We start from the raw sequence: 16378 nt of genomic DNA, 5'->3' as shown, positions 1-16378 counted from the left end.
AGTTTATCTTAACACCTTTTGAAAAATCATTTTCTTAAAAATTTTAAAAGCCCATTGTTAAGAGCAAGCCATTTCTTGAGGAATAACTTTCTAATGAAAATCTTTTACAGATCTAAGTTTGAACTTTATTTTGAACCACATCTGTATGAATCTTTTAAAAAAAAAATGTTTTTTGGCCAGAAACTCTCTAAGTGAGTCCTACAAGACAAAACTGCATCTCTCAAGCCTCTGCAGCTTTGAGCAGCTTTGAGGCAGCTCTGAGCTTTGTATTAACTCAAATGTAAATCTCCTGATCTGAGTTTGTTATCTCTAAGGCCAGACCTACACCCACTGGTCCTGTAAAGAGTAACCAGACCCCATTGTATGAAGGTCAAATAACAAAAGGGACCTGTAATATCAAAGCATAACTACAATTTGTGGAAAGCAAAATCCAGTTTTAAACAATCTTTTCTCCTTAAAATTAATGGCAAACACATTATTTCCATATTGTAAAGTTTGTCCATCATCTTGTTGAATGTATGACAGTGTAACTTATTGAAGAGACATTATTTTAAATTGTATTTCTTATAAGTCCAATCTCCAGGCCAAGATTCACACAAAACACAATGCCAATTTAAAAGCATCTTAGAGGCCTGTATTTCCTGGGTTGCATCATGCCACGTGTAGCTAGATAAGATGCCTCCGACACTGAATCACCAGGGTTTGTTTTTTTTTGGGAGGGGGGATTTGTTTTTTCCTGAGACAGGGTTTCTCTGTGTAGTCCTGGCTATCCTGGACCTCAGTCTGTAGACCAGGCTGGCCTCAAACTCAGAAATCCGCCTGCCTCTGCCTCCCAGAATGCTGGGATTACAGGTGTGAGCCACCACCGCCCGGCTGAATCACCAATTTTAAACTAACCTTTTCTTAATAACACTATACCTTTTAAATCATAACCAATTAATTTATAACTCTATAGTCAAGATATGTAAAACCTTATACTATTAAGACCAATTAAAAACAAGAATAAAGCAATTACACAAATTTCATAAATTAAACCAAAGTTTTCCCAAACTGAAGGGTATTGGCCCTTTAAGAGAAAAAAAGTTGAGTACTCTGCCACTGCCTCTTTAGCATATCCTACCGGCCTGCACCACCAGAACCGGCTGCTGTGCGCAGGGTTTTGTTGTTGTTGTTGTTGTTGTTGTTGTTGTTGTTGTTGTTTTTCTAGCTGTGTTTGACTTCTACTTAAGAATGTGAAGCACCTTGAATTAGCCTCCTCTGTGTAAACTAGGACTGACAGGACTACCAGCAAATAATTTTTTTTTTCTTTTTAACATAAAACATAAAAACAACCAATCATTCAGCTAAACAAAACAATGGACAACACAAATTGACACACATATAAACAAGTTTTGGTGCACCAAGGACAAACAACAGACAGCGAGGGAACTTGATGTCCCAAAGAGATCCAAATATCTTAACCTGAACTAAGGAGATCTCCAGTAGATTTCAGAGAGAAAACAGGACCATCTCTCATTTTCCTGTTCTCATCAGGAGATTTTGAAATAGCTTCCAACCTTTTTTTTTTTTTTTTTTTTTTTTTTGATATCGTGCCCTACACATGGAAAAACTGTTTTTCTGAAACCTGCGTTTTTTCTCTTGTTTAAGATTTAACAAGGGGGAAGTGGGGGGTGCCTAGGTGAACACACATACCTGTAGAGGGAGGTGGGAGGGGAGGAGAGTCCAGGAATTTCTTTGCAGTCCAGGTCTTACATGCTGCGGTAAGCGGTTTTTTGTCCGGCTGCCTCAGCAGCAGTCTCTGACTTCCAAAGAAAAAAATTTCCCTCAGAGAAAGCTCAGCTTGGGCCAGCTGGATAAATTCCTCGGGTGTCAGCCAGCCCTCAGCAGAAGATTCTAAGTGCCAAAGTGAAAGTCCACCCATAGGCTGTGACTGTGGACTTTAATTCTTCTAAAATTTTAAAGGAAGGGGCTTGTTTTGGCTCTGGCTTTTTCTAGGCATTTGTCTTTGAAATAAATCTTGAAGTTAGAGTGACCATTTGTCCCTCGTAGCTCCTTTAAGAGGGCTACTTGCTCTCTGCAGCTTTTCTCCTCCAAGTTGGCTTTCTCCCGGGGCCGGGGGTCTCTTAACTTAATGGCATATCAGCAGGGGATGGTCCCTTTCTCATAGTTTCTTGTAGGTTCTTAATTTCTAAAGAAAGTTCTCCTAATTCTTGTTGCAAATGTAAGACCTGTCTGAGCCCGGTGATTTGTGCCTGAAGCGCAGCTTTTGTTTGGGTTAATCCTTCAACCACTGAAATCGACAGAGGCCCAGGAGCGGCTGACGGCATCCAAGGTAAGTATGGTGGGGGCCAAGTGAATCCATGTCTTTGTGTGAAAAAGACTCGAGATTCTCGGGGTCCGTCACCATACCTCTCCTCTTCTAACTCAGCCTCGGAGGCTGGGTATAATTTTGAGTCTGAGGAGCGGTGCGGGCGGCACTTGTTTTTGGTTTCATTTTGGCTTTTTGAAATCTCCTTAAGAGAAGGGTATATACTTCTAGGAATTTTGGGGTCCTCTAGGGGTCATATAATCTTTGGAGGAGGGTCCTCCATATCCCCAGGCATATCTACAATCACAGAGGGACATAGAGAGCGTGGCTCACCCTCACCGCTTTTGCTTTTGCGTGACGGCGGTCTTGAAGTTTGCAGATGGGTGCTCTCCCCTCTATTCTCAGCATTTATTATTATGTCCCATATAAGGCCCCAGTAACTAAAAGATGCATCAGACACTGGTTCACCTGTTTTAAATCTTATTAATTTCTTTTTTTTTTAAATATTTTTATTTTCTATATTCTTGTTTGCATTCCAAATGATTTCTTTACCAACCCTATTCCACATTAGCGGGTGAATGTCAGGTCCACTTAAAACTAACCAAGGGCATTTTTTATCAATAAAACAAAAGAACTTAATTAAATCTTTTTTCTTAACTCTTATTCCTCTCTCCCTGAGTGATTGCTTGATTTCTCCTATAAAAGAAGCTTCTTTTGATAATTGTTTCCCCATGACAATTGGACGACAAATTTTTGACCACTTACCTGCCCCTCCAGTGACGCATGAGCATTGCGGTCTGTGGGGTCCTCCTTTTCCCGGGGGTTTCTCCTCCATCGTCCAGTAGTTGGCCGTACTTCGGGTTCCTGTTTGGGCACCACTATGACCCATCCAGCAGGTCCAGTTATTCAGGGTTCCGAAGGGGTGCTACCTGAGGGTCAAAGGGGGAAGAGGGAAAGGAGACCAGACAAAGGGGGGGGGGTTTCAATTGTCAAGGTCTTGTTTAATTTTCCAGGGTACACAGGTTTTAAGCTTTCAGAGGAAGGGCTCGCCTCGAGGCAAGAACAAAGGAGGGAGGGGCATTCTTGGCAGTATCAGCAGGAAGAGATAAGGGTCCTCTGGTGGAGACATCTGATGTTTGCATAGTCTGGAGCATCCCGTGGTTATCTCAGGACTGCCCTTCGACTGGCAGTTCATGGGGAGAGGCTCTTCTTTGTTTTACTCAGGATCTTTGCCCTGCCAGCCCTCCGGGCTGTTAGTGAGGGTCCATTATGGCTTCCCACACATATACAGGAATTGAAGTGTGTTTACAAGTGATGGAAGACTAATGTAAAAGGTTAGCTAGTGTCAGATAATTGGATTCTGGATGTCATTCCATAAGAAAAGAAACCAGAGTTCCATGGAGAAGTAGCAGGATCATTTCAAAGATAAGACAACAAACCATCTAAATCATGAAGCACATACAACATGCTGAAAAGATACAGGAGCCAACATGGAAGAGCTTTCATGGCCAAAGTTGAAGCAATTAGAGCACTAAAACAATTAATGGCAGAAGTTATAATAATATACAAAATAAAATCTTGAGTCTTTATGTATATAATGGAACAAAAATAAAATTCCAATTAAATGTGCAGAAAATTTGAAAGAAATAAAAAAAATTACCATTACACTAAAACTGCAGTATTGATTCATCCAAACAGAAAGACAATATTTATCTACTCCTCAGACTCATTGTTCTGTGCCTACTTACATGCAGTAAGGACCATTACAGCCAAACTGTTAGGAAAAATTCACTGAGATGTTGAAAACAGTGCCTAATGTTTTGAAGAGGCACGGATTATTTTCATAGTCTCTCAGTATTTCTTCTATGGCTTCTATTATTTTAAAAGGAAATACAAAAGGAAAAATCTTTACAATATTTTGAATTACAAAAGAAAAAATAGTTTAAAATAATATCATTGCTCCTTAACCGGGTGATTAAGATACCATGCATCTCCCTAATGTTGAAATGAGATAAACAAAGCAAGAAATACTTTTTGGTATTTGCGCTAAATATATATGACCTCAACCTAAAAGAGAGAAATCCAAATTCAGAGACATTCTAGCAAAATAAGTAATTATTTCTCTTCAAAGGTGAGGTCACCAAAGATAAAAATAGTAATGAACTATCACAGACTAGAATAAATTAAGATATATAATAAATAAATGTCAACTGGATTTCTGGATTGGACAGTGGAATAGAAGATGTACAGTACTAGAAATATTTCTGTCATCTTTAGGACAACATATCATGAAACTTGTAATATTTTACTTTTTCCAATGTCCTAATTTTGAGAATTAGTCGTTAGAATATAGAATATAAAATTCAGGAATAGGGGTAAGATATGAAACATTAGTACTGCTTCCTATGAGTTAAATATGACTTTCCTGTACAGATTGATTTCTGATTTTTTATTATGTATTTATTTACTTTATTAATTTATTTACATCTCAAATGTTGTCCCCCTCCCTGTCCCCTTCACAGAGTCCCTTTCTCCATCCCCCATCCCCTTCTCCTGATTTCTTCTTTCAAAAAGGCAAAAAACAACACAGTGAAATGGCATTCTCAAGTAATTATAAGGCATGCTTAGTCCCTGAATAGATGCCTAATACCCTCTGTATATATTCATTTGGCCATGAATTTGAAAATCTACAATACTAATAGTGTAAACATCAGGAAATAGCTTCAAAAATGATCTTCAAAAATGAAATATCTCTGGCTCCCTGCCTGTCAAAACTAGAAGAACCCCTCCTTACCCAACATACCATTTCATGCTATGAACAAGAAAGTTAAGGCACGATTCTTGCCAAGAGAACTCATGTGCATATGAAAAATATAAAGCACTGTAAGAGCAAAACTATTCTTGTAACATACATAGAGAAAAAATGATCGGTCAAGAAGAAAACCAAATAGGAACCTGCCTGGATTCAACTGAAGAGAGCCAAAGAGACAGAGCCTGAGCTCCTGTAGTGTATTCTGCGTGAGTTATGGGATAATACCTGCAAAAGGACACATGCAGAAAACAACAAACTAAACACACGCTACCATACTTATAAAAGTTTAACAAGTATGTGGAAAGTATTATTTTTCAGCTATATGTGAGTATACTACTGTTTATTAACTTCTCTGTTATATTTTGAGAAAGATTTTAAGTGATCCAGGTGATCATATCACTTTTCATGTATTTGCATTATAGAATGTTTATTTGAATATGATTGTCACTGTAAATATTAATATAAATCAAATTATGTCAACCAAGAACATTCTGTTTTTATACTTTTTTCTTTAACATGTATGAGCGTTTTCCTTGCATGTATATCTGTATACTAAATGAATGCCTAGTGCCCAGGAGGCAGAAGAGTGTGTCAGATCCTCTGAGACTGAAGTTACAAATAGTTGTGAGCTATCACATGGGAGCTGGGAATTGGTCCCTGGTTCTCTGGCAGAACAGACAGTTATCTTCATCACTGAGGCATTTCTTCATCTCCAGGAAAAGCCATTTTTATAAATATAGTACTTAAGCTGACCTGTCTTCTGCATAGACCTCTTTTTTCTCTGTGACAATTTAATTTTAAACACATACACAACTGCTTCTTATCTTCATGTAGGCTTATTTTTTATTTATTTATTTATTTTATTCACTTTACATCCTACATACTGCCCCCCTCCAGCTCACCCCTCCCACAATCCTTCCCACATCCCCAGTCTTCTCTGAGCAGGTTGGGGCCCCATGGATATCCACTCACTTTGCATATCAAGTCTCTGTGATGCTAAGCACATCCTCTGCTACTGAGCCCAGCTAGACAATGGTGGAGAGGTAGAGGACATATCCAGAAAGAGACAGAGACCTGGGATAAGAGGAATGCCCAAAAATCAATGGAGGTTTCCTTAGCTGTGACTCACAGCATTGATGATAGCAAACATGAAGAGGCCATCTCCTGTAGCCAGGCAGGAACCCTAATGAAATGATAGGAACACCAATTTTCAGTCCAAAATGTATCCTATCTACAAGAAATGCAGGAACAGGAGATGGAGCAGAGACTGAAGGACCTTCCAACCTACAGCCAGCCCAACTTGAGACCCATCTCATGGACAATAGTGTCAGCACCAATTCCTGACACTATTAATAACATTCTGTTATGCTTATAGACATGAGTCTAGCATGGCTTTCCTCTGAGAGGCTCCACTCTGCAGCTGACTCAAACAGATAAAGACACCCATAGCCAAAACATGAATGGAGCTTGGGGATTCTTAGGGAAGAACAGAAAGGAAAGGAATGTGGCCTCTGAGGGAACTCCACAGGAAGACCACAGAGTCAACTAATCTGGACCCTTCTGGCTCTTAGAGACTGAACCATCAATCAAGGAATATACACAGGTTGGGCCTAGGCCTCCCAGAACCTATGGAGCAGATGTATAGCTTTGTCTTCATGTGGGTCCTGAGCAACTGGAGTGGGGGATATCCCAAAACCTATTATCTGTATGTGGGATATCTGTGTCTTTTAAAAATTTATTTATTTATTTGTTTGTTTGTTTATTCACTTTACATCTCAATATCAATGACCCCACTCCTCCTAGTACTCCCTTCCAAATATCCTTCCCTACTTCTTCCTCCCCTTCTCATTTGAGAAGAGGGACCTCCCCTCTGTGTATCACAACTCCCTCTTCTTCCTGGCACTTCATTAACTGCAGGATTTGGTGGATCCTCTCTCACTGAGTCCAGACAAAGCAACCCATTTAGGGAACAGAATCCACAGTCAGGCCACAGTTCCAGGGAAAGCTACCACTCCAGTTGTTGGGGGACCCGCATAAAGACCAAGCTATACATCTGCTACCTATGTGCTGAGAGCTTAGGTCCAGTTCATGTTCGCACTTTGGTTGGTCCTTTAGTCTCTGGGAGTCCCAAAGAGACCAGGTTAGTTGACTCTATTCGTCTTCCTGTGGAGTGCCTATCCTCTTCCGGTCCTCAATTCTTCCCCTCTCTCTTCCAAAAGACTCCCCAAGCTCCACTAATATTTGGTTGTGGATCTCTATTTTTGTTTCTGTTAGCTGTTGGTTGGAGCCTCTCAGAGGTCAGTTATGCTAGGATCCTGTCTGCAAGCATTATAGAGTATCTTTAATAGTATCAGGGATTGGTGTTTGCCCATTGGATGGATCTCAATCTGGGTCAGTCATTGGTTGGCCATTCTGTCTCTGTTCTATTTTTATCTCTGCACATCTTGTATGCAGGGCACATTTTGAGTTGAAGGTTTTGTGGGTGGGTTGCTGCCCTTATCCCTTCACTGGAAGTCATTCCTGGCTACAGCAAGTGACCAATTGAGGATCCATATCCCCCACCGCTATAATTTTTAGCTAGAGTCAGTCACCAGCATAAACACCCTGGGGACTCCCAGGGTGGTTCCCCTCTTCACCCCCCCATCCCTGTGCCAGGTCTCTAGCACTTCCTAGAAATGCACTCACCCCCACATCAGATTTCTACTTTCTCTCCTATGCTTTCCCTACACCTACTCCCCCAGAACCCACTCCCTTCCCAATCACCCCTTCCACACAGTTCCCTCCATCCATCCACCTCAATATCTGTTTTGCTAAATGCATTGTAAAATAAGCATTTAGGAAATAACATTATATAAGTATTTAATGTCAATTACAGTATAAGAAGTATTTTATAAGTAATAATGGTAGATATGAACATATAAATTTTAAAGAGGCAAAAATTACTAAATATATTGTTAGAAGACATGAAGAAAAATCATTTATATATTCTATTAAGTAATATCATAAATGAATGTGTAAAATGAGTGACATCACACAATTTTATTATTTTAAAGCTCTGTTTATTGCAAACCTTTATACACTGAAAATTATGACTGCTTAAACCTGCGTGAGTGTAGTTTGTTGTAAAGTTAAAGTTTAGATATACAGGTTGATGACAACAGCTATTTCAGACTCACAAGGGGATACATCAGGGTGTTATCTGTTACCTTGCCTATGTCTTCTTTCCTTTATTCCTTTATTCCTAAAGACTCATCTTATTTGCAGCCCCTGCTGAGAGTGAGACTAATCAGAAGAAAATGCCTAAGCATATATAACCCAGAATCCCCTAATGAAAAGGATAAGGATAAACATGTCCAAATAAGATACTTAATGGAAACTTTCTGGTAGATCTTAACACTTGAAACAAAGTACAAAGAGAAACCCCACTTCCTAGAGTATTATCACATACAGGACAGACAAAAACTGTATCCGTGAAGTTGAAGATTTCTTTGGCAAGAAAAGTAGTTCATCTCTTGACAGCTGTGCCCTATGTCCATTACTAGAACAATGGCCATGCTTTATGAATGTAAACAAATAAAATCATATCAGTTTTAATTTCTCCTGAAAGAAAATATATAACTTTCCAGAGATGAAATAAAAGAATTTAAATTAGTTGGTATCAAAATGCTATTAAATTTTTCTGCCTACTTTTATTTAATAATTTTGACTGTTCCTACTATGACAAGAAAAGGCAGTTATATAATGTCTTCTGATCCCCAAAGCCTGAAACATTGTGAAAGATTGTCTTATTTCTCCCTAACTTGGATCTCTGGTCACCGACCTTTGCATTGTTCATCTAAATCCTTTGTTTCTCAAATAGATCAGAGGTGAGGGTGTCACTACCATGTAGAAGACTGAAAGGGATTTTTTACTTAAATAAAGGAACTTTACTCTTGGCCCAGAAACAGAGGCAAGCCCGAACAAGCCCTGGAATGCAGAGCCCACCCTCAAGGCTGTTAAGACATTAAGAGAGCTACCTCCACAGAGTCAGGGACCATCTGGGCTCTTTCTCCCCGCCCAACCCCGGCCCCTCTGTTGTAACAGATAAGCTTCCCACCCTTCCCCATCACCTACATGCCAACCCGCACGTACTACCCGCTGATGTAATTATATGAGTTACCCAATCTTGTAAAAGCACACGAAACCCCCTCACCTTTCCTATAAAAAACCCCAGTTTTTGAGTCTCGGGGTCGGCCCCTCTGTCTTTTGTACAAGACATGTTTGGACCCGGAGCTCCGCCATTAAAACTACCTCATGTGTTTGCAGCAAGTTGGTCTCTCATGCTTCTTTGGGTGTGCGCCAATCCAGGACTCGAGTGGGGTCCCTCATTTGGGGGTCCTACAAAGACCAAGGAAATTTTCTGTACTTACATGCATTTGGGTGCATGTAAATAGAACTTTCAGTTCCAAAGAACAAAACACCAGGCAGTTGTGGCACATGCTTTTAATCCCAGTATTTGGGAGGCAGAGACAGGTGGGTTTCTGAATTCAAGGCCGGCCTGGTCAACGGAAAGAGTTCCAGGACAGCCAGGACTACACAGAAAAACCTTGTCTTGAAAAACAAAACAAAACAACAACAACAACAAAAGAACAAAAACATGGCCATAAAAAGGGACCCACAAGAACCAACAGCTTTCTTCCTGCTGTCAGTGAACTTTATTTTCAGCACACTCGTAAAAATGCAAGCAATAAGATAATGCGATATTCCCCTAGAGGAATTGCTGCCTAAAGGAAAGGAAATGCTGAGATGAGATTTTCTAGGGATGTTAAAGCCATGAAAGTAATGGCTTCTTCACCAGGAGAGACTTTTTATACATAAAAATCATGCATCCAGTGGTGGCTACCCATAAATAATTGAAAAACTAGAGTGGTGTGATCAACAATAGACAAAGATCTGCTAAACAAAGAAAGTAATCAATTTATACAACTAATAACAAAGCACTGTGTTATATGTTTCTTAAAAATACTATATTCACTAAAAAGAGAAGCCAGCTCTGGATTTCCTCAGCTTTTAAACAAACTTCCTTTTACTTTTCTTAGAACATGAGAAGGAATTGCCAACCTCCCAAAAGAAAAGCAATCCAGCCAATCTGTGTGAGGACAGTTAACTTCTACATGACTATCTACAAGCAGACACACACACACACACACACACACACACACACACACACACACACACACTTCTGCTTTCTGCCTCCTCTCCCTGAGTATCCAGGTGCACACCTAAATGAAGTGGAGCCAGGAAGCCATAGGCCAGCAGGATCTTGGTCTGATTACAAATGAGCTGAGGGGATTCCTCAAAGGATTTCAGTGTTACAGCTCTTTTAGAAGGTATTCAGTGAAACAGCTTGTACATATATTTTATTCAGAGTGAACAAAGGCTATAAAAACCTAAGAGATCAGAAAAGGGTTTCCAGGTGAATTTACATTGATTGAGGGTTAAGGTAGTGGGAATGCCTCATTTTCATGAAGAGGCATTCCAGGTGTTTGCTTTCTGGGCAGATTTTATAAGGAGAAAGGGAGTTCATGCCTTAATTTAACCAAGGACTATGTGAAATTCCTCAGAGAGGATGCGGGGCAGGAGGGGCAGGTTCCCCAGATAAAGTCAGGCAGAGAAAAAGAAGCACTACTGGGAAAGGAAGTTCCCCCAGTTATGCCAAGCTCAGGGAAGCTGTCTGGTCATAGTAGAATAAAACCTTAATAACAGAGCTTCCCAACATCTCCCCCTATTTTGTTTTATAATGGAGAGATGTCATCACATGCTTTGAGAACCTTATATCCTGTATTTGAGGAGTCTAGGGTCTGATAATCCACCATAACCTAGTTGTTGGTAATTCTGGCAATGATAGTAACCTGTCATCTGAGAAATTACATAAGGGAAGGAACAAATACCAAAATAAAACACGACTAAATCAGAAGGCTAAAAAGGTATTGGAGCCCAGATAAGAAGGAGTTATTGAATCAACTTAATTGCTCACTTGGTTGAAATCTCAAAAGCAAGTTTGTACAGAGTTTTTCTGAGAGTATTAATATTAGTCTTAAACATCATTTGATTCAATTACATAGATGCAACATTCTTTTTCCCATATTATGGAAGTCACTGCCATATTCACACAGGAGGTGAGATATTATTATAAACATATCCCTAAAATAATCAGGGATATTAACATCTCAAAGACATTTTTCACTTCCATTCTACACTGTACAACTGTACTGCATATAATGAACTACCACTGTATCAATGTACATAATCACATCCAGTCATTCATCTCCCTCCTACAAAATGTAATATTAAAAGTATCAAAACTATTTTCATATTTTCCTAAAGTTTATTTTAAGTTATAGGTAAATATTACAGAGACTATTTTGTGCACATATATGTCTATAAATACACATATGAAATTAAAGATCTGCCCCTAGAATCACTGCAGGTGTGACTGCTGTGTCATAGTGCATCAAAAGACAGCAGAAAGAAGAGACCTACAAACATCTGAGTGATTAGTAGCCTAACATTACTAGAAGAAGAGAGAGAGAGAGAGAGAGAGAGATAGAGAGAGAGAGAGTCTGAGACAATCACCAGACAAATGTCACGGTGCCTGAGCAGATAGCTAGTCTAAGATGACCATTAGTCTGGTGCCTTGCAGTTCTGAGCAGGGGCAGATCATGTCCCAGATGACCCTTTCCTGGAGCCACAGGGCACAAGCACAGCATAGCAATCCTGAGATCACTGCTGTGTTGACCACAGACACTCAGAGACCTCAGATTCCACTAAAAGGAGCAAGTAGTAGAGAAATAGAAAAGAAAAAATAGAAGGATGTGAGCACAATATAAAGAGGAAGAACTGGAGTCTCAAGGGTAGTGAGGAATAGTTTTATATGAGTAGCTAGTAATGCCACCTAGGACCATGGTGGATTTCTGGCCTGTGCTGCTACCACAGTCTATATTTTGCTCTATGGTTCAGCAACATCAGGGATCTATCACCAAAAACCAGGTGGATTTCCCTGGTCTAGGCTGAGACAGTGTTCATGTCTGAGGGCTATGCAGAAATGGCCCAACCCTCAACCTGGACATCATGGGAGAGCTGGCCCTAGGTGCATTAAATCAAGAGGGTTGTCCATGGCCCTCACTTGCTGCAGCACTTAGGAAAACAGGCCCTACACCTAACAGGGACAGCATAGTACAGTTGGGTTTTAGATAAGCTGGCTCCAAAGGCAGGAGTGTGGGAGAGCCAGCACTACTTCATATCTGGTAAGTGGTCAGTGGCATCTGCAAGGGAGAGATTCCCCTCTCCCTTTACCTTTGTCACCTACAGTGGATAAAAGAACTGACCACAACAGGGTCAGGAGACCAGGAGAGCTATCTTTGTCACTCAACTGCTGCAGCACTCAGACAGTAGGCCCTACACCTTGCCTGGACAGCATGATAAAGCTGACCCTGGTTGTAGGGTCTGCTGGTGAGCTGACTCCAAGAGTGTGAGAGGAGGAGAGCCAGTGAGCTAACAAGTCAGATACCTCTCAAACACAGATCTAGGACTTTGAATTAGCCCACCCCAAAATCTATCCGATTGATGAACAGCTGGGGTTATGAAGGGGCCAATCCTATGTATCCAAACTACAGGACCTCCATGACACAGGCCAACAATAGGATATCCAAGAGGCATCCCAGTGACATTCTAATATTGATAGAATAACTGAAGTCACAAGACTCCTACCAGACCAATGAGTCATTGCAATGAATATTTGCAAGAAGTGTGGCCAAAAGGCTTTGAAGTGAAAATTTTTACTTTCTTTGGAAAATTAGTTATGTCAAATGATGTTTTGCTGGGGCACACAGGTAAAAGTATGTCTTGCTAAAGCAAACACTTGAAAAGAATGTTTTCCTGAAACTGACACAGGTGAAAGGATGCTTTGAAATACCAAACACATGTAGGGACCTGTGATAGAGTATTAATATGACCCAATAGACAGTAGGAGATGAACATTGGGCATTGGTTTGGTTTGCTCTGCCTAGCTATTCTTTGCTAATGACACACATGTGTTGGTTGGCTTACATAGCATTGTTGAACTTGTGGTAACAATGATACCACCCAAGAATCTCACCCAAGAACTGCTTGTGAGGTTCCTGCTTCAATGACCTTACTTCAGGTTCATTGGTGAGCTTTGCAGTTCCTTCAGACAAGAATATCAGATTCCCTAGAAATGGAGTTGTGGATAGTCATGGGCCACAATATGGATTCCGGGAATTAAATCCAGGTCTTCTGCAAGTGCAACAAGTACTCTTAACCACTGAGCCATCTTTCGAGTCCTAGAATGCTCTTTAAAAATACATATAACCAAGTCTGATTAGTGCTGCTTGCATACACACAATTCATATGCAGAGTTCTCTATCCAGGGACCCCATCACTGAGAAAAACGATAGGCAACTTCATTGGTTCATTGGTAGGCAACTCAATGAAATTTCAATAGCCTATATTGTTTTGGGAAACCTATTAACAAACATTTCAAGGGTTGGGGATACCCCATACCTGTGATTACAGGTTCTTGTTTGCTTGTTTGTTTGTTTGTTTGTTTGACATACTCTGGAAGGAGCAGTATACCTCTGATATTTGTTAGATATTTTTATTAATATCCACAAAAACAATGCTTAAATAAAAATTAATAAATTTGTAAGTTGAATTTAGATAACATTAAAATAACTTGGTGTACTAATATTGAGTTTTCCTTTATTCCTTTGAATTATGACTTGAGAAATACCCAGAATTGAGAATACTGACTTTTCTTTTGAACCAAGAACAAAAAATAAATTACTAATTTATAAAAAGTCATAGGTTATTCTAAGAATCCTATTATGCAATTTATAAGCTGATATCAGTAAATTTCATAAATGTATTTGAGAAAAAAAACTGACAAATATTTTTACCTGAACTTTCAGTATTGCACAAAATAATTGTGAACCCAAGACTTCATTTTTCTGGCACTAAGATCAAACTACCTGAAAAAGAACTTTTCTTGTAAAATATTCAGTATTATAGCTCAGAACCACATATTGCAGAACTCAATTTAATCCTTGTCTTTCAGTTAAATATTTTCCTCTTTCTTAAGTATTTACTTTCAACCATAATAACCAATATAAATATGTTTGCAAGTAAAAACACAAGGCATATAAATTCATCTGACTTCATCCTCCCATATTAGTTTGTATATCTACTAATTGCACTTTATCCTACATTGCATTAAGGGATACCTGGCAAGTCTTTGTCACTTAAAAAATTAAGAAAAACATCATCACCAGGTATCACTCTTTTACATTCTCCTTCTATTTTTTCAAACGTATTTTAATTTGTTAAAAATAAAGTGCTCACAAAAAGGGACCTAGCATGATAGCACTCTGGAAGACCCAACACTCAGCTGAAAGAGACAGATGCAGATATTTGCACCCAACTAATGGACAGAAGCTGCTGGCTGACCCCAGTGGTTGAATTAGGGAAAAGTTGGAGGAGGAGGGTGACCCTATAGGAGGACCAGTAGCCTCAATTAATCTGGAACCCCAGGATCTTGTAAACAGTGGACCACCAAACAGGCAGCATACACCAGCTGATATGAGGCCCCCAACACACATACAGTAAAGGACTGCCAGGTCTGTGTCCATTCAGAGATGATGCACCTAACCCTCAAGAGACTGCTGGCCTCGGGGAGTTTAGAGCTCAGGTAGGCTGGAGGATGGGGACATCCATGTGGAGACAGTGGGAGGGGAAGAGGTATGGGATGTGGAACAGTCGGAGGGTGGATGGGTTTGGCAGAGTGGGGAATAAAATACAGAGTGTATAAAAATAATTAATTTTGGGGCTGGAGAGATGGCTCAGCAGATACGAATACTGACTGCTCTTCTGAAGGTCCTGAGTTCAAATCCCAGCAACCACATGGTGAGTCACAACCATCTGTAATGAGATATGATGCCTTCCTCTGGGGTGTGTGAAGACAGCTAAAGTGTACTTACACATAATAAATAAATAAATAAATACATACATACATACATACATACATACATACATTTTTAAATGGGGGAAAAAGAAAAAATAAAATTCAGAAAAATACTAGAGACTTGAACAGGCACTATGTATAAGCTCTCTCCATGATCCATTAAAAAAAGGTAAGCTAGTCAACTACTGTAGTCATCAGGTGTATGTGAAAGAAGATTATATAGCACGATGCCCTTTGCATACTACCAAAATGCCTGAAATTAAAGGACAGAGAATACTGAGTATGACATATATGCATCTGCCTGCAGAGTGTCTATATGGAGTACAATGGATCCATCAACTCTGAAAGCATGCCTAATTTCTGACTAAAATATCCATTCTAAGAGCTCCTGTCAAAATACTTACATTTTTATTTACGCAAATATACATGCAAAAATATCTAGAGAAGCATTTTTTTATTAAAGACATAACTGAGAAACACAAAAATAGTCATTAACACAATAGTAAATAAATGGTTTATGGCATATTAAAACAACAAAATCCAGTGTGGGATAGAGGTTATACTCTGCTGTTAACATGGGCCACAATAAATGATTCTCAGAAAGATGTTGTTGAATTAATGGTGGTAGAGACAAAAAACTGCAACACACAATTTTTCTTGCACCTTGTTAAATTCACAGTAATAGTTACACAAGGGCTCAGTAAAACATATTCAATTGGGCCAATACAGATATGAAGAAAGGATGGAGAAATAGATATGTTAAACAAATTATTGATGGAAATTTAACATGGAAACTGTTGAAATTCCTTGAACATTCTATATAGGTAGGTTATGAAGGTAAAAGTTATTAGCTTTGTTTTTTTTCTTATATTGAAATAACTGAAATATCAGAGATCACATAATCTCCTTCCAAATGGCCTTCTGGGAAGGTTCAGCTTTGGATGCAATACAGCATGAAACTAATTGCCATAATGGGAGACCTGGGCCCCTGTGATATTTCCATTACAGTGGCCTGTATCCTTGCACAATCTCTCCTGATTTGCTACTCTTCAGAGAATTATATTCTCAAATAGTAGCACCTACACACAACACAGTGCTGAGACACTGATTGTCATTCAAGGTAATAACTCTATGAGCTCTCTGGCTCAGATTTCAATATTGTTTCAATGCTATTTTCCATATGAAAGAGTGAAGGAAATTATCTTCTGCACTAGTTTTCTACCACTTATGTCCTGATTTA

General features: G+C 39.4%; 1 pseudogene; it reads left to right on the top strand.

The window, feature by feature from the left end:
- The first annotated feature begins 11567 nt into the window (after positions 1 to 11567).
- LOC127670284 (uncharacterized) lies at positions 11568 to 11672 on the top strand (annotated as a pseudogene).
- Positions 11673 to 16378: the final 4706 nt, after the last annotated feature.

This window comes from Apodemus sylvaticus, chromosome 19, assembly GCF_947179515.1.
Source record: "Apodemus sylvaticus chromosome 19, mApoSyl1.1, whole genome shotgun sequence".
NCBI classification, from domain to species: Eukaryota; Metazoa; Chordata; class Mammalia; order Rodentia; family Muridae; genus Apodemus; species Apodemus sylvaticus.
The sequence above is the reverse complement of the archived record's forward strand: the minus strand, read 5'-3'. Positions and strand labels throughout refer to the sequence as shown.